At 39.1% G+C, this 26,279-nt stretch overlaps 1 protein-coding gene across 1 annotated transcript in view; it reads right to left on the bottom strand.

Annotated features, from left to right (window-relative positions):
* Positions 1–26,279, bottom strand: part of ANKRD6 (ankyrin repeat domain 6) — a 212,890-nt gene that overhangs the window by 169,028 nt on the left and 17,583 nt on the right. The gene's annotated exons all lie outside the window — the stretch shown is intronic.

Here is a 26,279-nt window from a genome sequence, read left to right as displayed (position 1 = left end):
CAAAATAAATAAACATTAAAAAAACTAACTGATAAAAGAATTAAGGTTTATCCTGCCTGTTCTATTATAAACTGCACCCCTAGTAGCCAAACAGTAAATGAGATAAAATTTCTCTTTATACTTCAGCTAATAAATAAAGAAATGATGTAATCAGAATATCCATTTAGCAGGGTGCCTGGCTGGCTTAGTTGGTGGAGCGTGTGACCCTTGATCTCAGAGTTGTGAGTTCAAGCCCCATGTTGGCTACAGATATGACTTAAATAAATAAATAAATAAATAAATACTAAAAAAAATCCATTTAGCAACACCCAATGGATTAATAGATCTAGATTTAAAGCATCAAAGGTTGTGAAAAAAAGAGAAAAAACAAACAAACAGTACACTCCTTCTGATAAAAAAACACACCACCTCTTATAAAGTGGTCTTGTCAATATCAGATAAAGGGTTAGTATCCAAAATCTATAAAGGACTTATCAAACTCAACACCCAAAAAACAAGTAATCCAGTGAAGAAATGGGCAAAAGACATGAATAGACACTTTCCCAAAAAAGACATCCAGATGGCCAACAGACACATGAAAAGATGCTCAACATCACTCATCACCAGGGAAATACAAATCAAAGCCACAATGAGATACCACCTCACAGCTGTCAGAATGGCTAAAATTAACAACTCAGGAAACAACAGATGTGGGCGAGGATGCAGAGAAAGGGGAACACTTTTGTACTGCCTGTGGGAATGCAAACTGGTGCAGCCACTCTGGAAAACAGTATGGAGGTTCCTTAAAAAATTAAAAATAGAACTACTCTACAACCCAGCAGTTGGATTACTAGGTATTTATCCAAAGGATACAAAAAGGCTAATTTGAAGAGGTACATGACTAGCAGCACTATCAACAATAGCCAAAGTATGGAAAGAGCCTGAATGTCCATTGACTGATGAATGGATAAAGAAGATGTTATAATATATATACACACACACACACACACACACACACACACACACGTACACAATGGAATATTACTCGGTGATCAAAAAGAATGACATCTTGCCATTTGCAACAATGTGTATGGAAGTAGAGTGTATTATGCTAAGCTAAATAAGTCAATCAGAGAAAGACAAATATCCGATGATTTCACTCATATGTGGAATTTAAGAAAAAAAACAGATGAACACAGGGAAAGGGAAGGAAAAATAAGATAAAAACAGAGAGGGAGACAAACCATAAGAAACTCTTAAATACAGAGAACAAACAAAGGGCTGCTGGTGGGGTGTTGGGTGATGGGCATTAAGGAGGGCACTTGCTGGGATGAGCGCTGAGTGTTATATGTAAGTGATGAATCACTAAATTCCATTCCCAAAATCATTATTATGCTATATGCTAACTAACTGTGATATAAATAAGAAAGAAAGAAAGAAAAAGAAAAAGAAAATCAAGTGGTCTTGTCAAAATAAATTGAACTTACATATGACTACTTTCAAAGACAACTGCCAATTTACAAGTACTGGGGACACAAAAAAATATGTTAAATGACATCACAAAGACACAACCAGAAAAACCCAAATGGTGTAAAGCTCTACAGAACAAAGAACCTGGTTTCATCAAGACGTAGTTCACAAGGAAAGAGACACAGAGAGAGAGAACATACAGGCAAGTAACAATAAAACAGTCCTAAGAATCACAATGACCAATCCCATATAAGAAACTTTATTTGGATCCTTATTCAAAACAAACATTTAAAAATCTTATATTTTAGACAATCTGAAAACTGAAAACTGATGATATTTGATGCATTAAAGAACTGCTATTTTTTAGATATAATAGTGTGCTTCTTTTCTTTTTTTTTTTTTTAATTTTTTTTTCAACGTTTTTTATTTTTATTTTTGGGACAGAGAGAGACAGAGCATGAACAGGGGAGGGGAAGAGAGAGAGGGAGACACAGAATCGGAAACAGGCTCCAGGCTCCGAGCCATCAGCCCAGAGCCTGACGCGGGGCTCGAACTCATGGACCGCAAGATCGTGACCTGGCTGAAGTCGGACGCTTAACCGACTGCGCCACCCAGGCGCCCCAGTGTGCTTATTTTCAATAAGTCTTTATCTTTTAGAGCTACATACTGAATTATTTACAGGTAAAATAATTCAATGCCCAGGATTTACTTCAAAATAATATGGGGGTGGGGAGAGCACCTGGGTGGCTCAGTTGGTTAAGAACCTGACTCTTGGGGCGCCTGCTGGCTCAGTCAGTTGGGCGTCTGACTTCGACTCAGGTCATGATCTTGCAGTCTGTGAGTTCAAGCCCCATGTTGGGCTCTGCACTGGGCAAGAAGCTTGGTTGGGATTCTCTCTCCCTCTCTCTCTCTGCTCCTCCCCACTTATGTGCTCTGTCTCTCTCTAAAATAAAGAAACTTAAAAAAATAATAAAATAATATGGGGGCAGAGGGCCTGCCTGGCTCAGTCAGTAGAGCATGTGATTCTTGATCTTGGGGTCATAAGTTTGAGCCCCACATTGGGTATAAAGATTACTTGACAATAAAATCTTTTTTATTGTCAGAAAATATAATGTTTGATGCTATTCACAATAAAAACTTTTAAAAAGTACAATACAAATAAAGATATATGCACCCCTATGTTTATTGCAGCATTATTTACAATAGCCAAGGTACAGAAGCAACCCAAGTGCCCATTGATAGACGAATGGATAAAGATCTGGTAAGCAGTTAGATAGATAGATAGATAGATAGATAGACACACACACACACACACACATACACACACTCACTCACTCACTCACTCACTCACTCACCTAGTTTTCTTCCTATCTTTCTGGTCCTTCCTTCTCATACTCTTGCTTACTCCTTCTCATCGACCCACCTATAATGTTAGGCAATCCCAGGACTCAGTCCTTGGGCCTCCAGTCTATCTATACTCATTCTTTAGATGTCTCATGCACTCTCATGGCTTCAATTACTTTCAAGTGCTGATAATTCCAGCAACTGAGTTTCTAGCCTAGATCTCTCCTCTAAACTCTAGACCTATCTGACCTTGTCTCCTATTGTCTGCACCACTCTAACCACAATGGCCTCTGTTCTTCCTGTTCTTTCAAACTTTCAAAATACCAGTGTGGGCTCACCTCAGGACCTCTGCACTTGCTGTTTCCTCTACCTTGATGCTCTTTCTCCAGACATTCACATGTTTGCTTCCTCCCTTCCTTCAGAACTTTACCCAACAGATTCTTCAATGAGGTCGTCCTGCCCATCTTACATAAATACTTATATTCCTCTTTTCCTCTTTAGCCTTTCCTCTTTATCACTTTGGGCACCTAATATTTTATATTACTTATTTATCTGGTTCACACTCAGCCTCTCCTCAAATACACATCTCCTGAAAGATATTCTAGATCAGAAGAATGTAGTAAATAGTCTAATTGAAGGAACACACACACACACACATACACACACACAAACGGATATTAACTTACAAAATGATATTCAACTTCAGTCTTGAAATATAGAAAAAAAAATTCAAACCACAAAACTGGCAAAGATTAGGATGTTTTGACACTATCCATGTTGGTAAGGGTAGTGAAAAAGCTGCTCACCACTTTATGTGAGTACAAGTTTCCTTTCTGATGGGCAATAACATCACCTAGAAAACACATACATTTGACCAAGCAAATTCATATGCAGGAATTTATCCTAAAGAGATAACAGGGAGATGGGAGAGTTTAAGGATATAGCTCTATAAAGATGTTCACTACTGTGATGATTAATTTTATGTATCAACTTAACAGGGCCCCAGGGTACCGAGATATTTGGTTAAACATTATTCTGGGTGTGTATGTGAGGGTATTTCTGGATGAGCTGGACATTTGAATCAGCAGAATGAGTAAAGCAGACTGTCCTCCCCAATGTAGGCAGGCCTCATCCAATCCCTAGCAGGCCTGACTAGAACAGATGGCTAAGCAAGAGAGAATTTGCTCTCACTGCCTTGAGGGTCTTCAAGCTGGGAGATCAGTCTTCTCCCACTTTTAGATTTAGACTGGAACCTGCACCAATGGCTCTGCTGATTCTTAGGCCCTCAAATGCAGATCTTGGGACTTCTCAGCCTCTGTCATCCCATGAGCTAATTCCTTATAATAAATTTTTGCGTGTGGTGTGTGTGAGTGTGTGTGTGTGTGTGTGTGTGTGTGTGTGTCTTCCTTTGATCCTCTTTCTTTAAAGAACCCTAATGAATTAAACTACAGTGTTAGTTATATGAGCAAAAAACCAGGACAGAATGAGTGTGCCCATCAAAAGGTAGTGAATTAAATAATTTGGTTCAATGGAATACTTTACAGCCATTTACAGTGATGGTGAGAATTAACATAAACTGAGTCAGAAAGATGTCTCCAGTATATTGTTGATTTTTTTAAAAGCAGGTTATTGATCAGCATGAATGTGTGATTTCACTGATATATGTGTGAAATGGAATGGGATGTTTAGTGAAAGGCAATTTATTCCTCTAAGTGATGGCATTTTCAACAATTTTTATCCTCTTCAAATTCTCAATTATTTGTGTTTTCCTCCAATAAGCTTCTTTATCAGGAAAATCAACAACGCTATTCTCTTTCACACACACACACAAAAAGTCCATTGAGGGAAGAAGAACCGTGGCTGCAGCAAGAAGAGGATTTGGGTAAAGAGAGAGTGTGGGGGGCATCTGGGCAGCTCAATCGGTTAAGTGTCTAACTCTCGATTTTGGCTCAGGTCGTGATCTCACAGTTTGAGAGTCTCACTGAACAGACGGAGCCACCCAGGTGCCCCTCAAATACTCCATTTTATAAACAGGTATTTCCTCTTCTCCTACTGAGCTGGGTATAAGAAAGTGAGGCAGGGGCACCCAGGTGGCTCAGCCAGTTAAGTGTCTGACTTCAATCTCACAGCTCATGAGTTCAAGCCCTGCATCGGGCTCTGTGCTGACAGCTCAGATACTGCCTTAGATTCTGTGTCTCCCTCTCTCTCTGCCCCTCCCCTCCCCTCACTTGTGCTCCGTCTCTCTCAAAAATAAATTTAAAAAAACATTAAAAATTAAAAAAAAAAAGAATGAGGCAGTAATAATTAACAGTTATCCTGGGTGCCTGGGTGGCTCAGTTGGTTAAGCATCTCACCTCGGCTCAGGTCATGATCTCACAGTTCCTGAGCATGAGCTTCACTTCGAGACAGCTCACTCTGTCTCTGTCTCTGTCTTGGTCTCTCTCTCAAAAATAAACATTTAATATATATATCATATAGATAACATATATCTCATATATATAATATCAGTAGGGGCTCCTGGGTGGCTCAGTTGGTTAAGTGTCCAACTTCAGGGGTGCCTGGGTGGCTCAGTTGGTTAAGCGTCCGACTTCGGCTCAGGTCATGATCTCGCGGTTCGTGAGTTCAAGCCCCACGTCGGGCTCTGTGCTGACAGCTCAGAGCCCGGAGCCTGTTTCCGATTCTGTGTCTCCCTCTCTCGCTCTCTCTGACCCTCCCCCGTTCATGCTCTGTCTCTGTCTCGAAAATAAACAAACGTTTAAAAAAAAAAAGTGTCCAACTTAAACTCAGGTCATGATCTCATGGTTCATGAATTTGAACCCCACATCGGGCTCTCTGCTGTCAGCACAGAGCCCACTTCAGATCCTCTGTCCCCCTCTTTCAGCCCCTACCCCACTCGTTCTCTCTCTCTCTTTCAAAAGAAATAAATAATCTTAAAAAATATTAATAATATTGGTAAGAACTTGATTTCTGCTCAGCTGATTTATACAGATTTTATGTATTTCCCCACAGTCTATTCTCACTTTCAAATAAAAGGTTATAGATAATACAGAACATTCCATTAAACTTTTTTAAAAAATTTTAAATCTTTATTTATTTTTGAGAGAGATAAAGACAGAGTGCAAGCAGGGGAGGGGCACAGAAGAGGAAGACAGAATCTGAAGCAGGCTCCAGGTTCTGGGCTGTCAGCACAGAGCCCGACATGGGGCTCGAACAGCAACCCGAGTTCATGACCTGAGCAGAAGCTGGATGCTTAACTGACTTAGCCACCCAGGTGCCCCTTCATTAAACTTTTTTCAAAGTTTATTTATTTATTTTGAAAGAGACAGAGCACGAGTTGGGGAGGGGTAGAGAGAGAGGGAGAGATCAAGCTCCACCAAGCAGGCTCCGCAAGTCATTGCACAGAGCCCGATGTGGGACTTGAACCCATGAAAACTGCGAGATCATGACCTGAGCTGAAATCAAGAGCCAGATGCCCACCCAACTGAGCCACCCAGATGACTCATATTTTATTAAACTTTGAATAAAAAGTCCAGACAAGTAAGATAAGCACCCTCATTATAACCTATTAGGTAAAATGTGAATGTTTAGACTCCCCAACCAGAACTTCAAAACAGTCCACAGAGAGAATAACCTATTAAGAAAAACTCACCTGTGATACCTAAGCCATAGAAGCCTGGTATGAGTCACCTCGAGGTTTTTAGATGGCTTTTCTGCTCAGTAGCAATGTCTACTTAGACACCTGGGGGGATTTGCAGTGGGTGAGGCTTGGGAAGTAAAGAAGGTAGAACACTGCCATATGAACTGCAAATTCTATCAGTGTAACAGGAATTTTTGCAGTTGTTTTAAATTGCAAAATGTGTTTATAGGTAAGAATAAAGTTTCAAACTGCACTAAGGAAATGCACTTCAGCTCCAGGTTTCGCAAAAATATATACTTCCTGCTCATGCTTCAAAATGCTACACGGATAAATGAGTCCCCCAACATGAGATGTTTTCAGGAGTGTTCAGGAGGCCTGAGCAACAATGATCTTCCCTACACAGGGTGAGCTCTTGTGATACTTATCAAAGAGGATCAGTGGAACGTAAATCTTTTGCAAGGATTCCAATCTTTCTAAGAATCCCATCTTTCAAGTCATTTGGATACTAAACATCATGACCTCAGTTCTAGAATCACAAAAATCCATGCATCTTCCACCTTGACTTTTGACCTATCTACACAGTGAGTCCTTGATAAATACAGGGCAAAAACAATGTGTCTGATTATAAAAGTTTAAATACTAAGACAATGCCCAGTAAATAGCTGAGGAATCTATCAAGATATCATAGGTATAGCACAAAATAGGATTCATAATATCTAATCAGAATGAATGAAGTATATTCCACCCAAACCATAAATCAACTTACCAACAAGTATCTGGTGTACTCAGAAGGAAAAAAAAAAGACTTCCCTGTTATATCAATAAATAATATGCCGGGGCACCTGGCTGGCTCAGTAAGTTAGGCGTCCAACTCTTTTGATTTCAGCTCAGGTCATGATCTCACGGTTTCTGAGATCAAGCCCAGCGTCTAGCTCTGTGCTGACAACGTGGAGCCTGCTTGGGGTTCTCTCTCTCCTTTCTCTACTCCTCTTTCACCCTGCCCTCAGCATGCACTCGCTCTCTATCAAAATAAATAAATGTTTTTTTAAAGTTTTAAATAAATAATATACCATTATACATATCAATTGATTTGTAGTTTTTCTCTCAGAGAACTCATGGATGAAACTTAATTGACCAAGCTCAGAGTATTAGATTCATTAGCAAACTTGCTGAAACTATTTCCTGGGGGAAAAAAATCTTAACAAACTCAATTAACAGCTTTTCATATAAAGATCTCTTACAAACTGATAGTTTATAAGAAGGTGAATACTTAAAAAAAAAGTGCACAAAAAATTCACAGGCATTTCACACACATAGAAGAAAATGAAATTCAAAAGCTAAAAACCACATACAAATGTTTGGCTTTCTTCATGATCAAACAAAAATAAAACAATGATACAATTTTTTTACTTCTAAAACAGGATGTAAAAAATTTAGAATAATCAATATTGACAAGAAGGCAAGAAAACAAACACTCATGTATTGCGAGTAAAAATTTCTAGAAGGCAATCTGGCAATATGTGTCAAAGCCGTAAAAATATAGGGGCTCCTGGGTGGCTCAGTCGGTTAAGCATGTGACTTCAGCTCAGGTCATGATTTCACAGTTGTGAGTTCCAGCCCTGCATCAGGCTCTGTGCTGACAGCTCAGAGCCTGGAGTCTGCTTCAGATTCTGTGTCTCTGTCTCTCTCCTCCTCCCCTCTCTCTCTCTCATAAGTAAATAAACATTTAAAAAATTTTTTAAAGCTTTAAAAATATAAATAATTACATTTTCCTTCAGTAATTCCATTTCTCTTTAAAGAAAGTAACCTCAAGAGTGAGATTAATATGCAAAAATGTTTATTGAAGCATTATTTCTAAAAGTGAAAAACTGGAAGCCACCTGAAAGCTTCAACTATATGGGAACAGTTTAATAAATTGAAATATATTCAATATATTCCACTCAATGAAGTTCTGTCTTTTAGACAGAATGATTTTGAAAACTGAGTAGTATGGGAAAAGGCTCATAATATATTATTAAGGGGGGAAAGTTACAAAATATCATGAAAGTATGATCTCAATGTTGTGTACAAAAATATATATAAGGATATTTACCAATATATTAATAGTAGTTAATTATAGGTGGAAGGATTGGAGATGTTGTCTTCTTTTCTCTAAATTTCCATATTATCTACTTTTATACAATGAATATGTATTAATTTTGCTGAGTAAGTATTTTATCCATAACAAACCAAAAAGGTAGATACTATTATTATCTCCATTTCAAATATAAGGAAACTGAGACGTAGAGAGGTTAAGTAACTTGTCCAAGGTCACACAGCTGGTATGCCATGGAGCCAGGATTTGTCTTAGCTGACCTAGCTCTAGAGTCTGCTCTCTTCACCACTTTGCATTGATTCACTTTCTAAAAAATAATTTAAAACAAAATGCCAGATAATCTATAATTACATGCACTACAGATTCTTAAAAAAAGAGGATCTCTGTGGGTCAGAATTTTCAAGGCATATTAGGAGGCAGCCTGTAAAGCCAGAAGTTTTCTCCTGTCTCACTGTGTTGTCCCTTTTCTGTTTCAGGTTTTTACCCAAGTTATCTAAAAAGTCATCTATTTACTCTTCTATGACCATTCACCCTCCCTTCACCACACACAAACACAAATTATCAAAAGCTCACACTGAAATTGGCAACACTCTCCTGCTCCCTTTCCAGCGCACGATAATTCCTGAGAATTTCTTTTCCTGTTCCTAATAGCCAAGGTGGGTCGCACACAAATCACTCCTCATTAGTCTATCCAGACATATTAAAATTTAACTCATAATCTGGTATAAAACAAAGTATTTTCTGTTTCCCTTACAAATAAAAATGTATGTTATTTTCCCCTGAGGATGTTCCAGGGTAGTTTAGATGGAAGCAATGTAACTTCTTGGAAAGGTGCTATTAAAATACAAAAGACTCTTGACAAACTATGGTGTGGCACATAAGAATAGGTAAGATTACAGGATCTTTTCCTGTGTATCATGTGTCGTTCCTGCTCTGGCCTCTGAACAAAAGCCTGACAGATGTAAGTGCTTGTAGATAACACTCTGAACACTCTGTAGATCCAGGGTGCACTGCGATTTCTGTAAGGGTGTGGATGATCAAGTTGCAAGAGACTAAAAAAATGTCTTATGTAACCTAGAGGAAAAAATATTACTAATCAGTATAAAGCAAGCTCAGACATCTGTTGTTCTAAAATTAGACACTTGATCAGGTTAAAAAGAAGAGAAGTTCCTGCTGGTGGAAGCAGGAATCTAGACTACAAGATAGAATATCACCAGTAGTGATGAAATTATCTAGTGATGAATTACAGAACAATGGCAGCTTTTTAACTTCAGGGACCAATAATAGTTCTCTTCAGTTACAGTTCATAAAAAAGTATTTTATTCTGTTATCCCAATGCTTCTTACAGACAAGCTCCTGTTACCAAAGGATTGTGTTTGATAAATTAGATTAATAAATTAGATTGATCCATATATCCAGTACAAAAATATCTTTGTTTTCAGAAGTGAACCTAACTGCCTTACCAAAGAATGAGACGAGTTAGTATGAGCTCCTTCAATGATAAAAATTTATCAAAAAGCAATCTTAAAATTCATATGAAACCCCAAAAGACCTCAAATAGACAAAGCAAAAAGAACAAAACTGAAAGCCTCACACTACATTATTTCAAAATAATGTACAAAGCTACAGTAACTAAAATAGCACGGTACTGGCATAAAAGCAAATATATAGACCAATGGAACAAAATAGACAGCCTAGAAATAAAACGAAGCATTTACAGTCAATTGATCTTCAATAAAGGTGCCAAAAAACACAATGGGGAAGGACATTCTCTTCAATAAATGGTGCTGGGAAAACTGATTATATCCACATGCTAAAGAATAAAATTGGACCCTTATCTCACTCCTTATATAAAAATCAATTCAAAATGGATTAAAGACTTAAAGGTAAGAACTGAAACTGTAAGACCATTAGAAGAAAATATAGGGGAAAACTCTTCTTGACATTGGTCTGGGCGATGATTTTTTGGATATGACCCCAAACGCAGAGGCAACAAAGCAAAAATAAATAAATGGGATTGCATCAAACTGAAAAGTTTCTGCACAGCAAAGGAAACAATCAACAGAGTGAAGAGATAACCTATGGGATGGGAGAAAATATTTGACAATCACCCAAAGTATATAAGGTACTCAAGCAACTCAAAAGCAGGAAAATAAATAACCCAATTTAAAAGTAGGCAAAGGACCTGAATAGACATTTCTCCAAAGAAGACAAATAAGCAAATGCCAACAGACACATGAAAGATGCTCAACATCATTAATCATCAAAGAAATGCACATGAAAACCACAATGAGATATCACCTCACACTTGTTAGAATGGCTATTATTAAAAAGACAAATGATAACAAGTGTTGGCTAGGATGTGGAGAAAAGGGAACCCTTGTACATACTTGGTGAGAATGTAAATTGGTGAAGCCACTATGGAAAATGGTATGGAGGTTCCTCAAAAAATTAAAACCAGATCAACTATATGACTCAGCAATCCCACCTTGGGTATACATTCAAAGGAAATAAAAATGGAATAGCAAAGAGGCATCTGCTCTCCTGTATTCACTGAAGCATTATTCACAATAGCCAAGCCATGGAAACAACCTAAATGTTCACTGATGAATGAATGAATAAAGAAAATGTGGTGCATATATATACAGTGGAATATATTTCAGCCTTAAAAAAGTAAGTCCTATTTTAACAACATGAATTAACCTAGAGAGCTTTAATTGAAATAAGCCATAGAAAGAGTCTCACTTCTATGTGGAATCTTTGGTGGACACAAGGGAAAGGTGAAGTCATAAAAACAGAGAGTAGAAAAGTGGTTGCTAGGGGCTGGAGTGTGGGGAAAATAGCAAGAGGTTGGTAAAAGAGTAGAAACTGTCAGTTATAAAGTGAAAAAGTTTTTGGGAATGCAAGCTGGTGCAGCCACTCTGGAAAACAGTATGAAGATTCCTCAAAAAACTAAAAATAGAACTACCCTACGACTGAGCAGTTGCACTACTAGGCATTTATCCAAGGGATACAGGTGTGCTGTTTCAAAGGGACACATGCACCCCCATGTTTATAGCAGCACTATCAACAATAGCCAAAGTATGGAAAGAGCCCAAATGTCCATCAATGGATGAATGGATAAAGAAGATGTGGTATATACATATATATATACAATGGAGTATTACTCGGCAATCAAAAAGAATGAAATCTTGCCATTTGCAACTACATGGATGGAACTGGAGGGAATTATGCTAAGTGAAATTAGTTAGAGAAAGACAAAAATCATATGACTTCACTCATATGAAGACTTTAAGAGACAAAACAGATAAACATAAGGGAAGGGAAACAAAAATAATATAAAAACAGGGAGGGGGACAAAACAGAAGAGACTCATAAATATGGAGAACAAACTGAGGGTTACAGGAGGGGTTGTGGGAGGAGGGAATGGGCTAAATGGGTAAGGGGCACTAAGGAATCTACTCCTGAAATCATTGTTGCACTATATGCTAACTAATTTGGATATAAATTTTAAAAAATAAAAAATAAAATTAAAAAAAAGCAATTGTAAAAATTTGCTAGACTTTTTAAAAGAATTCTGCGAGATAAAACCTTGAGAAAGAAGCAAATGAATAAAATAATCATTTAAAAAAGAAAGAAAGAAAGAAAGAAAGAAAGAAAGAAAGAAAGAAAGAAGGAAAGAGAGTAAGTTCTGAAGATCTAATTAATGTACAACATGCTGACTATAGTTGATAACACTATATATAACTGAAATTTGCTAACAAGGTACAATTCAAATGTTCTTACCAAAATGAAAAAAAGAAAAAGGCAACACATGAGATAATGGAAGTGTTAACTCCACTGGGGGAATCCTTTCACAATGTATACATATATGAAATCATCATGTTATACACCTTAAATACCTTGCTAAAAAAAACTTACATGGGCGCCTGGGTGGCTCAGTCGGTTAGGCGTCTGACTTCAGCTCAGGTGATGATCTCACCATTTGTGGGTTCAAGTCTCACTTTGGGCTCTGTGCTGAGCTGTCAGCACAGAGCCTGATGTGGGCTCGAACCCACGGACTGTGAAATCATGACCTGAGCTGAAGTCATACACTCAACCGACTGAGCCACCCAGGCACCCTTAGATTGTTGTAGATTTAAATAAAACTATATGGGTAAAAATGTATGGTGACTCTGGGGGTGCCTGGGTGACTCAGCTGGTTAAATGTACGACTTTGGCTTGGGTCACAATCTTACTGTTAATGGGTTCAAGCACCGCATCGGGCTCTGTGTGGACAGCTCAGAGCCTGGAGCCTGCTTCAGATTCTGTGTCTCTCTCTCTCCCTGCCCTCTGCCCCAGTTGTGCTCTATCTCTCTCTCTCAAAAAAAATAAATAAACATTAAAAAGAACTTTTAAAAAATTTATAATTTTACTTGTCAGTTATACTTGAATAAAGCTGAAGGGAAAAAAAAAGACAAAATGCCTCAACAATGGTTTCTGATTAAAAAAAATTTATTAAACACCTCCCAAATCTTCTCCCACCAAAGACCCAGCCAAGGTGAGAGAAAAGGAATAAAGACAAGCTCCATTAAGAAATAGAACATGGGAGGGGCACCTAGGTTGCTTAGTCAGTTAAGCATCAGCCTCTAGATTTCCACCTAGGTCGTGATCTCAGGGTCCCTGGTTCCTGAGTTCGAGCCCCACATCGGATCCTCGCTTACAGTGTGGAGCCTGCTTGTGATTCTCTCTCTCCCTCTCTCTCTCTTTCTGTGCCCCTTCAGCATGGGCTCTCTAAATAAATAAGTAAATAAGTAAGCAAGTAAATAAAATTAATTAATTAATTAAAAAATAGAACACGGGTAGGCCACCGACTTCGGCGTAGATCATGATCTCACAGTTAGTGAGTTTGAGCCCCTCATCGGGCTCTGCGCTCTCTGCGCAAAGCCTGCTTCAGATCCTCTGTCTCCCTCCCTCTGTCTGTCCCTCCCTCTCTCTCTTTCAAAAATAAACATTAAAAAAAAAAAAAAGAAATAGAACAGGGTTGTGGCCAAAAGTGGAGGAGAGATTTCAGTAGTTATACAAGATGGAAAGCCAGCAGAGAAATGGTAACTGCTATACCAGTGGTAGAAAAAGAAGCCTCAGCATGTGTTTACACAAGGGGACACGTGCAGAAAGGGACAATTTTGCTCTGCAAAACCCTGCTGAGGTTTGGAACTTAGAACCACTTGGTACTGGGGTAGGCACAATACACAAACTGGGGAGAAACTGAAAAACGGTATTTGTACCCGGTTATGAGTGCCCAACGTGCACTGATCCATTAGGACAATCTCTGTCTCAAACACTGTAATATTAAAACCTATGTACACACATCCACCAGCACACAGAGGTGAATTGTTCCAGTACTGAAGACTGAGAGGAAGGCAGACAAGCACCTCCTGGCCATGCCCCTCCCCTGAGCTCCCAACCAGTGAGAACTAAACACAATACCACCCTTTCTCACCCAATCACACAACTTTACTCCACTGAGGTTTCTCTTTCTGCCTTTATTTCATGTGTAGCTGAATGGTTTTGACCTATCATGCCTTACAGAGGGGTGTAAGTGGTAGCAATAAAGGTGTAGAAGTGCCATGAAGAACCCTGCAGAAGGCAAAGAATGGAACTTATGACCAGCAGGCAATCAGGGACCTGTGGAAGTATCTCTTAAGCATCACTGGGGAGACTGATTAGTGTCTAGAGGTACCCATGGCTAGAGGACACCAGGGCTTCAGGGAACATGGTGCCAAAAACATCTCCAAAGGAATTATGTATAACCCAACCTGTTCATGCTGATTCATTTCACACTGTTATTTCTCAAAGAGTGGGTCTTGATTATGAACAGTCAACTCCTCCACTCCAGGCATAGAACACTGTCAGTCAAGCAGCTACTTTCTCAACATGGATTGAAAGGAGTTTCCTTCCAAACTTCTCATTTTTATTATGAAATATCTGACACATAGAAAATACTGTATGTAATAAATTACATATATGTCAGTAATGGAAATGATAATAAAACTCACTTCCCAATTTAGAATGTAATCAATAACAGTGAAACTTTATGCTCACCCCAATCACATCCCGAAAATGCAAGCACTATTTGAATTTTGTGTTTAATTTCCTTTGCCATTATGATGGTTTTGCCATATATGCATATATCCACAAGCTATATAACGATTAATTTTTTCAACTTGTAAAACTAATATTATATTAATTCATAATTAATATTACATTAATTCATCTGTGGATTGCTTTTTTTTGCCAACATTATAAGTTTCTAGAGATTTTGAACAGTTCCTAAGGCAAGTGCTTCACATACACTACATTTTGCCCATACAGCCTCCAATTGCCTTTTAGTCTTAAACATGAACACAAAACCAAGATCACCAGACATTCAAAGTTTCCAAAAATGAAAAGGAGAGACCACAGTAAACAAAAAGAAATAACCCTGGAGTAAGCCCCTGAGATAATGTTGTTACCCAACAAGAATTTTCAAAAACCCAAAAACTTGAATTGATATCCTCAGAAAGATTAAATAAAGTATTACAGAACAAGTTATAATGAAAAAGAATTATCAGAGAACAAAAAAGAGTTCTTGGAAATAGAAATGTGATTGACAAAAATTTAAAAATTCAACACAAGGACTGAAAGTTTAAAAAATCTCCCAGGAAGTAGAACCAAAAGACAGAAAGATTCAATCCAATAGGTCCAATATCTGCATATCATAAGTTTTTAAAGAGAAAACAAAGAAAGAGGACAGAAGAACTACCTCAGAAATGATAGAAGAAAATTTTCCAGAAGTGAAGAGCAAGTCTCCATATTGAATGAGCCAAGCACAATGAATGGAAAAAAAAAAAAATCAACCACATCAAGTAGTTGGCATTTCAGAGTTATCTAAATTCTCTAGATGGAAAAGGAAAGATTATTTTAATTTTTATTACCATTTTTAAAAAAGATAAGCATCCATTTCATTTGATAAGCATCATCTCACTACTCTGAGATGGGTGTAACTATTTGAAGACGTACAAAGAAAGGCATCCAATCAATTACACTAAAAGCCCCACACTGTCCTAGAATTAAACAAGTTACAGTTTATTGCTAATATTAAGGTGTGGGATCTGGTGAGTTTACAAAGCACTGTAATAGAGTTAAAAGCTACAGCTATAAATAAAAGCTAGTCTTGAAAGGGATTGATTTTCTAGTCCTGTTTCCCACAAGTTGAAAGACTTTATGCTGAGCATAATATTTTGTGAAGCAGGAAATCAAGTTCCCATCATGAACATGTTAAAAACTAAGAACTCATCTTGGTGGTCAATTCAAGGGGGTACCTGTATATACTTTTGTATTTTTATAAATGTTTCTAAAAATAAATAAAAGGGCTCAAATAACAAGAGATTTGTTAATATAGCAAATCTGTTATAGGAAGTAATTGCCCAAAGACAATCTTTCATTGTCATATCCATTAGGCGTTATTCTCTCTGAAACAAAATACTATATATGAAATAGAAAAGACAGAACATAGACTTGTGAACCCTACTCCAGTCAGGAGTAGGACTTGAGAGTTGAGAGTTCATAAGCTACCCAGTCACCACGCTAAATCCCTGTGATTCTATGCCCTGTACATGCTCTTTAGCCTCTACCAGGCTGTCACCTCAGTTCAAGTCTCTATCCTGAAGCACAGAGATATCTTTGTTCCTCAGGCAGACAGACAGAAGAAGCCAACAGCAAGCTCGTATTACATGTTTGCAAAGAACTGTTTATTATTCACCCATCTCCACCACAAATAAGTTTCAGACATTTATTTTGTGTCTACAAAACAGCCAGATCCCAAATGAACACAAACACTTCTCCCTTCACTACATTTTGAAACTAGCAACCAGTTACCTCTAATGAGCCTATGAAGTGAGGTAGAATATAAGTAAATTAATTCTTAGTTACATTTTCAGATACGAATTGTATGCAACTCAGCGTGACAAGTATTCAATTTATTAGACGAATTTCCACAGATGTAAAGGTTCAATAACAGCATTTCTTTTTTTTTAATTTTTTAAATGTTTTTATTTATTTTTGAGACAGAGAGAGACAGAGCATGAGCAAGGGAGGGGCAGAAAGAGAGGGAGACACAGAATCTGAAGCAGGCTCCATGCTCTGCGCTGTCAGCACAGAGCCTGACGCGGGGCTCAAACTCACAGACTGTGAGATCATGACCTGAGCTGAAGTTGGACGCCCAACCTGACTGGGCCACCCAGGTGTCCCAATAACAGCATTTCTAATATTCTATTCACAAGAGTTTGGATTGAATATTGCACTCATTTTTGCAGCCACATGAAGTCCAATCAAACTACAATACATTAGGAAGCTTTTTAAATAATGTTGCTAATTTTCCTTATGAATAAACCCCAAACATCTTTATTTAACAAATGATATTGGGACACCTGGGTGATTCAGTCGCTTAAGTGTCCAACTCTTGATTTTGGCTCAGGTCATGATCTCATGGTAGTGAGATTGGGCCTTAGGTTAGTCTCTACACTGGGTGTGGAGCCTGCTTAAAAGTCTCTCTCTGCCTCTCCCTCTGCTTCTCCCCCTGCCCCTCTACCACATGCTTGCGTGAGCGCACACACTCACGCACACACATTCTCTCGTTCTCAATCTCTCTCAAAAAAAAGATACTGAGTTGTTGAGTGAATGTGGACTGCTAGAAATATTTAGATCCTAGAGTCTGGGCGTCAGTTTTGCAATGGACATAAGCTGATTAACATAAAGCCAGAATCTCATACTTCTTCATACTGCAAAGTTACTTGGGTAAGTATAGATCTTCCTACAAATACCAAGTGATACTTTAGCATAATCTGTCATGAGAAATCTCATCTCACACCAATTCTACTATCTCCCCTCAACTAACAGACTCTCCCTACTACTATTCACCATCACCTCTGTTCAACTTGTTTCTCTTCCTTTTTATATTCTTCCTGTTCCTTAGCACATGCTCAGCCGTCATTTCTAGTACAGTCTCCTACCCACACAAAGGCATATATGATACCTGAAACTGTTGATCCCAATATCAAGAAACTCAGTAACTTCTGAAATTTATATGAATCTTTTGGAACTAATATTCTACTTTGTGAATTCCTGTACAGTGATATGGCATTAGTACAACCCAGTAAGGGTGGATAATGTGACTCTGAGATAATTCATTTCTTTCTCTACTCCTCTACATGTCTCTCATTCTGAAATGATCCTAACTAGAAAATTTAACAGAAAACTTGAGAGGAAAAATTCTTAAAAATGTATACTTTCTAAAAAAAAAAAAATGTATACTTCCTAAATCTTGTTAATCTATAAGGCACGGCTTATCTTAGTTGGTTTAGTTTATAAATATTGCCCATATTCTTTCTCTTTTAAAGAAAGGAAAAGGGGCGCCTGGGTGGCTTGGTCGGTTAAGCGTCTTACTTCGGCTCAGGTCACGATCTCACGGTCCGTGAGTTCGAGCCCCACGTTGGGCTCTGTGCTGACAGCTTGGAGCCTGGAGCCTGTTTCAGATTCTGTGTCTCCCTCTCTCTCTGCCCCTCCCCTGTTCATGCTCTGTCTCTCTCTGTCTCAAAAATAAATAAACGTTAAAAAAAAATTTTTTTTTTAAAAAGAAAGGAAAAAATGAATTTGGTACTCATTAACGATAACTACATTATTATCCAAATAGATCCAAGCAAGTTTCCTGTCTTTGTGATCATGATCTTTCAGGTACCATTATTCACATATCTGGGATGCTGTTTGGGGCCTCAATTTGAAAACGTGAGGAAGAGCTCCAGGACGACAATTCTAAAAGACTGCCACAAGGGAAAGTGAATTATTTGAATTAAAAGCAAAATGCTTTCTTTCCTAAAATGTATGCTCTCTAGGGCCAAGGATAATATTTAATCAATTTTACACAGTAGCACTATACAGAAACATTAGAAATACTTACATATTATCTGCTTTCTTCATCCGTAATAATTAAGCAGATAAATATTTACAGAAAGAAGTAAGGATGGGGCCTGATACATCTGCTTATAATTGTCATCATATTTCAATAAAACCAACCCTAATTCTCAAAAAGCTGCTTAAATAAATGATCTTTAGATGGCAGTGGAAATAGAGGCTGCAGGACCAAGCCAGGAAGGGACATTGTAGAGTCCAGTTCTTGGGAACAAAGGCTTTTAATTCACTTGAGGCTGATTTCAGTTACTGCTAGATTTATGGAAATTGAAGCGATCAACTTAAAGGCCTGGTAATTTGGAAGAACAAAGACTATCAGAAAAAGGAAAGACAAATGAGGGTGAAATTTGTGATACAACAGGATATGAGGCACCTACATCCACAGAAGTGCACACCCCCACCCCCACAGATTGCCCTGGGTTGCTCTGCCACCAGTCTGCAAATCAAAGGCTGGATCCAAGGTGGACCAGCAGTAGTAGCTCCCCATGGTACTGAACCCCAAGGCACACCACAGGCCAAAGACTAGGCAAGACTACTGTCCCTCAGTGGAATGTCACATACATTCTACTCCTCCATAATATTAGAGCCAAAAATCATCACCAGTTTTCCCCTATAATTTTCATTTATTAGTTGTACCCTTCAAATAGATTAATTAGGGGTGCCTGGATGGCTCAGTCGGTTAAGCATCTCACTTCAGCTCAGGTCATGATCTCACAGTTCACGAGTTTGAGCCCCACATCAGGCTCTCTGCTGTCAGCACAGAGCCCACTTTGGATCCTCTGTATCCCTCTGTCTCTGCCCCTCCCCTGCTCTCTCTCGCTCTCTCTCAAAAATAAGTAAACATTAAAAAAAAATAGATTACTTACTTAGAAATCCTCTTTTCGGGGCACGTGGGTGGCTCAGTCAGTTAAGCATCTGACTCTTGATTTCAGCTCAGGTCATGGTCCCAAGGTCACAGGATCAAGCCCTGCATCAGACTCTGTGCTAAGCATGGAGCCTGTTTATGATTCTCTCTCTCTCCCTCTGCCCCTCTCAAAAAACAAACAAACAAAATCCTCTTTTCATATAACAGACTAAAAAATTTGAGAAAAAATAGTTCAATTAGTTTAATTAGGGTTAACTCATAAAACTTCAGAGTTATAGCTTTAACCTATGAGTCACACTGTTTCCTAGTAACATAAGCCAAAATTCCTACTGCCACATTTTAGAGTTCAGAATCCACCATTTGATTCAAGATCAGTATCTCAGATGAATGCCAAAGCTGAAGAGAAATCTATTAAGAGATAAATGTAGGTATTTGGGCTGATATAATGCTTTTAGTCAGACACAGAAATTGAGCATAAAAAGTTATTTTGACAGGTGCTTGGCTGGCTCAGTCCATAGAACATGCAACTCCTGACCTCAGGGTTGTGAGTTCTAGCCCCACGTTGGAGTTTACTTTTTAAAAAGTTATCTTGGGGCGCATGGGTGGTCAGTTAGTTAAGTGTCCAACCCTTGATCTTGGCTCAGGTCATGATCTCATGGTTGGTGAGACTGAGCACTGCATCAGTGCTGACAGCACAGAGCCTGCTTGGGATTCTCTCTCTCCCTCTGTCCCTCATACCCTCTTAAAATAAATACATAAATAAACTTTTTAAAAGTTATCTTGAAAACTTTTTTTTTCTTTTTTTGAAAACTTTTAAAAACATGAACTCATTGGGGCACCTGGGTGACTCAGTCTGTAAAGTGTCTGACTCTTGATCTCATTTCAGGTCTTGATCTCAGGGTCATGAGTTCAAGTCCCACACTGGGCTCCATGCTGGGCATGGAGCCTACTTAAAAAAAAACAAAAACACTATTTACAAAAAAACACATTAACTCATTAAATGTGAAGTATGAAATAGAAAGTTAGCATTTAGTAATGTTTAATTTTTTTTACTAAGCTCTATGCCAAATGTGGGACTTAAACTCAACCCTGAGATCAAGAGTCTGTATGCTCTACCGACTGAGACAGGCAGGTGCCCCTGGTAATGTTTAATTTTGATGACTTATCTGTAAGATAATCAAGCATTTGAAGGTGGAGGTTTGCAAACAGGTTTCCCAGAAGTGAGATACTTTTTCCCCATTTATGGCAGCCAGCCTCCAAGATGGCTCCCAATAATCCATACCTTGTGGCGTTCACACCCTTGTGGTGTTCCCTTATACAGTGAATCAAGGCTGAATCTATGTGACCAATAGAACATGGTGAAAATGACAATGCATCGCAGCTTCTGTCCTGGCCTCTTGGATTACTCACTCAGGGGAAGTCAGCTGCCATGCCATCAGAACACTGTAGAAGGCTACTGAGGCCTCCCACCAACAGCCATTACCAACATGACAACCATGTGAATAAGCCATTTTAGAGGAGGATTATCTGGCCCCAGTCAAGCTTTCAGATGAGTGTAGCCCCAGCTAGTATATGACAATAAACTTGAGAGATAAGAGTCAGAACCTCTCAGCTGGGACACTCTCCAATTCCTGACTGAAAGGCTGTGAGAGATAATAAGTAATTCTTGCTGTTTCAAGCTGCCAAGTTTTGGGGTGATTTGCTATACAGCCTTACAAATGGAACATATTTTTACCCAACATAATCGGGGCCTAATCTTTAACAGTGTTCTTCATGAATGATCCTGAGTCTTTAATGAAAAGTTCATGTAACTACAATTTAGGCTTTATGTGATTAATGGTCAAACAGCCCAACTATTTCAATAGAGAAGTAGTAAAGGAAAGAAAGGGATAGTTTCATATGTTGAAACTCTAACTCCCAGTACTAGGAATGGGACTGTAGTTGGAGACAAGGTCTTTATGGGGGAAATTAAGTTAAAATGAAGCCATTAAGGTAAGCGCTAATCCAATAGGACTGGCATCGTTATAAGAAGTGAAAGAGACACTAGGAGTGCATGCACACAGAGGAAAGACCATATGAGGGTACAGTGAGGAGGTGACCATCTACAAGCCAAAGAGAGAGACCTCAGGGAAAACCAAATCTGCTAACACCTTGATCTGGAACTTCCAGCCTCCAGAACTCTGAGAGAATAGTTTCTGTTGTTTAAGTCACCCCATCTGTGGTACTTTGTTATGGCAGCTCTAATAAACTAATACAGAAGAGAAACGCATAGATTACAGAGAGAGGAGACATAAAAACAATTTGAGGAACAACATTAAACCATAGTTTCTAAAGATGCACACGTGGGTAATAGAACTATAAAAAAGTAAATAAAAGGAAATGGTTACTATAACAGAGTAGTACATGCAGCCTTCACTTTACATGGTTCTAAAATGCACAATTTCAGTTCCTAGAGTTTAGTTAAATTACACCACTCCTCCAAACCTCACTCACCACAGTGTATTAACCAAGAAATTGCATAAAATACAAACTTCACTAATAGCTCTTCAGCCTACAAATCACTAATTAATAGAATGTGCATCATGATCAGTGACGAATCATGTCACATCTCCCAAAGTCTGTCAGTGATGGGTCGCTCCTCATCTGTTACTCAGCTCACATGCAGACAGCAAACCATGTATTTGTATTGTCTCCTTGTCACCCACTAATAAACCCACACAATATTTTACCAAAATGAACAACTGACAGCAATAATTGGCCAAAAAAGAAAGTACCGTAAAGAAACGAGAAGTGATAGCACTGCTGTACAATCTGAATGGAATGCAATGGAGTTACAGAAGCAATAGCTGACCAAGGGAATGTGGACATTGACACCACATGACAACTCTCAATGTGCAGCCAGAGGAACTTAATGAAGGCAGCTCATCAACATAAAGGAGCAAAGTGATTGAGATGAAAAGGCCAAAGAAACGATGCCGGCACAAACTTCACATTAAGGGCACCTGGCTGGCTCAGTCGGAAGAGCATGTGACTCCTGATGTCACAGCTGTGAGTTCAAGCCCTACATTGGGCATAGAACTTACTTAAAAAGTAAATTAATTCATTAAAAGACAACAACAGCAACAACAACAACACAGGGGTGCCTGGGTGACTCAGTGGGTTAAGGGTCTGACTCTTAATTTCAGCTCAGGTCATGATCTCACAGTTCGTGAGTTTGAGCCCTGTGTCAGGCTCTGTGCTGATACCATGCAATCTGCTTGAGATTCTCTCTCCCTCCCTCTCTGCCCCCGCCCTGGTCTCTCTCTCTCTCTCTCTCTCTCTCTCTCTCTCTGTCCCTCCCCTATGCATGTGTATATGCTCTCTCTCATTTTCTCTCAAAATAAATAAATAAGCATACATACATGCATAAAAGCACAAAAGATAGGCAGACAGGCTCTCTGCTGTCCTGCTTGTTGCTCCTTTGCAGTGTATTCAATAAACTTCCACCTCCTTTAGGGGCACCTGGGTGGATCAGTTGGTTTCGCGTCTGACTTCGGCTCAGGTCATGATCTCGGGGTTCGGGAGTTCGAGCCACATGTCAGGCTCTGTGCTGACAGCTCAGAGCCTGGATCCTGCTTCGGATTCTGTGTCTCCCTCTCTCTCTGCCCCTCCCCCACTCACACTCTGTCTCTCTCAGTCTCTCAAAAATGAATAAACGTTAAAAAAAATTTTTTTCTATCTCCTTTAAAAAATAAAAATAAAAGCACAAAGGATAAAATACCAGAAATGGATCCAAATTTCAAAAGGACTATGAAAACATTTAAGACACAGAAGGGCACTTGTATCACAAGTTATAGGATGGGGAGAAAAAGGCAAGCCAAACCACTCTTGGTAAGTTTTTACAAAGCAATAAAAGCTTAACTCTCAATGTTGCTAACGTTTTAAATTACAGTGTACTAAATTTTACTGTTTTTTTTTTCATTTCTCTATACAATTATAACGGACAGTAAGAGCATTTTTAATGTTGAAGCCAAATGTCTAAAGGTCCCAGGATAACTGCAGTTTCCCTCGCTGATTATTAAGATCGCTCGCGAGGGCTCTGGCACACACTATCATCTTTGCGGATCCACAGCGCCATGCCATGCCATGCAAGGGCTGCCTGCAGTCACTCTGAGGGGACAAAGGGACAGGGTCACGACTGAGATCTGACACAAGGAAAGGCTTCTGGGGTGATGGCAGAGCTCTGTTTCCTGACCACAGTGCCAATTATAAGGGTATTTTCCTTATAACAATTTGTTAAGCTAAAAAAAATGTTTCTGTGACTTAAATCCATGGGAGCAGGGGACTCATACACGAGGACCCATCGGAAACATCAGGCCTACGGTCACCTTTCTAAGAGAAAAGAAACGCAAAGCCACAGAAGTAGGAAAGTGACTTGGCAGAGGGTACAAAGGCTGCTGTCAGAGCTGAAACCAGAGCCCAGGCCTTCCTGGCAGCCAGGTGTGCACTCCTCTCTTTCAAGCCTGCCAGTCTCCCGTGAAACGGACATCCCCTAAAGGGCATCCTTATTGTCCACTTCCAACCGAGGTAATTCAGCCAGGTTTGAATGTGGGGGCCTGGGGTTTTAAGATACATTACCTAATGCTAACCAGAAAGAAAAAGACAAATAAATAAGGAGGCCAAAAGAAGAGTCTCTGACCTTAAAATCTGCTTCTTCAATTATTTTTCAGGTGGAGAGATTAGGCTTGCCGAGCATCCTCAAAACAGTCTGAGTCCTGATCTTAGGGCAACCATACACTCAAATTTAATGAATGGCATTTATTCTGTGGGGCTGAATAAATTCAATGCTGCAGTGGATTTATGATACCTGGTTAGGTGATAATCCATACTTGGTCTTTCCTTCTACATTTAGTACTGTAATGTAACATTTTCCCCCTCACTTAAACACCCTAGGAGCCTCTGATGTTGCTTTTTTCATACAGAAGCCATCAGGCATTCCATGGCTTCTATTTGCTGACTGATGTGGGGAGTATGTTTCCCCTTCATTTTACACACAGCCTTAATTAATACTAACAAGAAGTCCGCCTTAGAACAAAGAAGCAAACAAAAAACAGAAACAGACTCATAAATACAGAGAAAAAAACTGTTGGGGGGGCGGTGGGCAAAATGGGTGAAAGGGATTAAGAGATACAAGCTTCCAGTTATAAAACAAATAAGTCACAGGGATGAAAAGTAAAGCATGGGGAATATAGTCAATAATATTGTAATAACTTTGTGTGGTAACAAATGGTAACTACATTTGCCATAGTGGGCCTTTTGTAATGCACAGAATTTTTTTTCTTTAAATTTTTTTTTTCAAACGTTTTTTATTTATTTTTGGGACAGAGAGAGACAGAGCATGAACGGGGGAGGGGCAGAGAGAGAGGGAGACACAGAATCGGAAACAGGCTCCAGGCTCTGAGCCATCAGCCCAGAGCCTGACACGGGGCTCGAACACACGGACCGCGAGATCATGACCTGGCTGAAGTCGGACGCTTAACCGACTGCGCCACCCAGGCGCCCCCAGAATTTTTTTTCTTGAGTAGGCTCCATGACAAGTGTGGAGCCCCATACAGTGCTTGAACTCATGACCCTGAGACCAAGATCTGTGCTGAGATCAAGAGTTGGATGCTTAACCGACTGAGCCACCCAGGTGCCCCGTAATGTACAGAATTTTCAAATCATTATGTTCTATATCTGAAACTCATATATGTCAACTATACTTCAGTTTAAAAATTTAAGGGGCACCTGGCTGGCTCAGTCAGTAGAGCATGTAACTCTTGTTCTTGGGGTTGTACGTTCAAGGCCTACATGTGGGTGTGGTGATTACGTAAAAATAAAAGCTTTTTTAAAAATTTAAAAAAGAGGGGTGCCTGGTGCCTCAGTTGGTTAAGCGTCCAACTTTGGCTCAGGTCATGATCTCACAGTTTGTGGGTTCAAGCCCCGCGTCAGACTCTGTGCTGATAGCTCAGAGCCTGGAGCCTGCTTCAGATTCATCCTGTCTGTCTGTCTGTCTGTCTGTCTCTCTCTCTCTCTCTGTCCCTCCCGTTTGTGCTCTTTCTCTGTCCCTCAAAGATAAATAAATGTCAAAAATTTTTTTTAATTTATAAAAGAAAAATACTAAATGATAATAATGACGATGATGTCATGCTAACATAAAAAAAGAACACTTTATAGAACTGAGATGTTGTTGACTTCCATCCAATTTAATTGGGTAGTAAATTCAGAGCAAATATTAAAAGTCTTTAAGATTTATTCTTTTACAGTCAATGTACCTGACATTAAGGGAATTCCAAAGGCTGGGGACAGAAAGAAATATAAGAAACTGCAGAGAGGTCCTGGGGCAAAATCTGACACAATATTTTATGTTCTATATTTAGATGCACAAAAAACATGGTCACTTTTAACACCACCAGTCAATAATTAGCGTTAGTGTTTCTGACTCTTTAACTACTAAGGCAAGGGGGACCTGGGTGGCTCAGTCTATTGTGCATACGACTATTGATTTTGACTCAGGTGGTGATCTCACGGTTTGTGAGTTTGAGCCCCATGTGGGGCTCTGCCCTGACACCGTGGAGCCTCTTGGGATTCTCTCTCTCTCCCTCTCTCTCTGCCCCTGCTCTCGTTCTCCCTCTCTCTTTCAAAATAAATAAATATTTTAAATACCAAGGCAAGATATAAATTAGTGAATTTAGGATTTAAAAAAAAGGAAATGCACCAAGCATTAAGAAAATTGTTTCTTGGTATATCAAAATAATAATTAGCTTTTAAAGATACAAGCTTTATCTTCCAAGGTGCCTGACTGGCTTGGTCCGTAGAGAACACGTGACTCTTAATCTCATCGTCATGAGTTTGAGTCTCACATTGGGAATAGAGTTTACTCT

Source organism: Prionailurus bengalensis, chromosome B2, assembly GCF_016509475.1.
Source record: "Prionailurus bengalensis isolate Pbe53 chromosome B2, Fcat_Pben_1.1_paternal_pri, whole genome shotgun sequence".
Classification (NCBI taxonomy): domain Eukaryota; kingdom Metazoa; phylum Chordata; class Mammalia; order Carnivora; family Felidae; genus Prionailurus; species Prionailurus bengalensis.
This window is presented reverse-complemented; position numbering and strand designations above follow the sequence as displayed.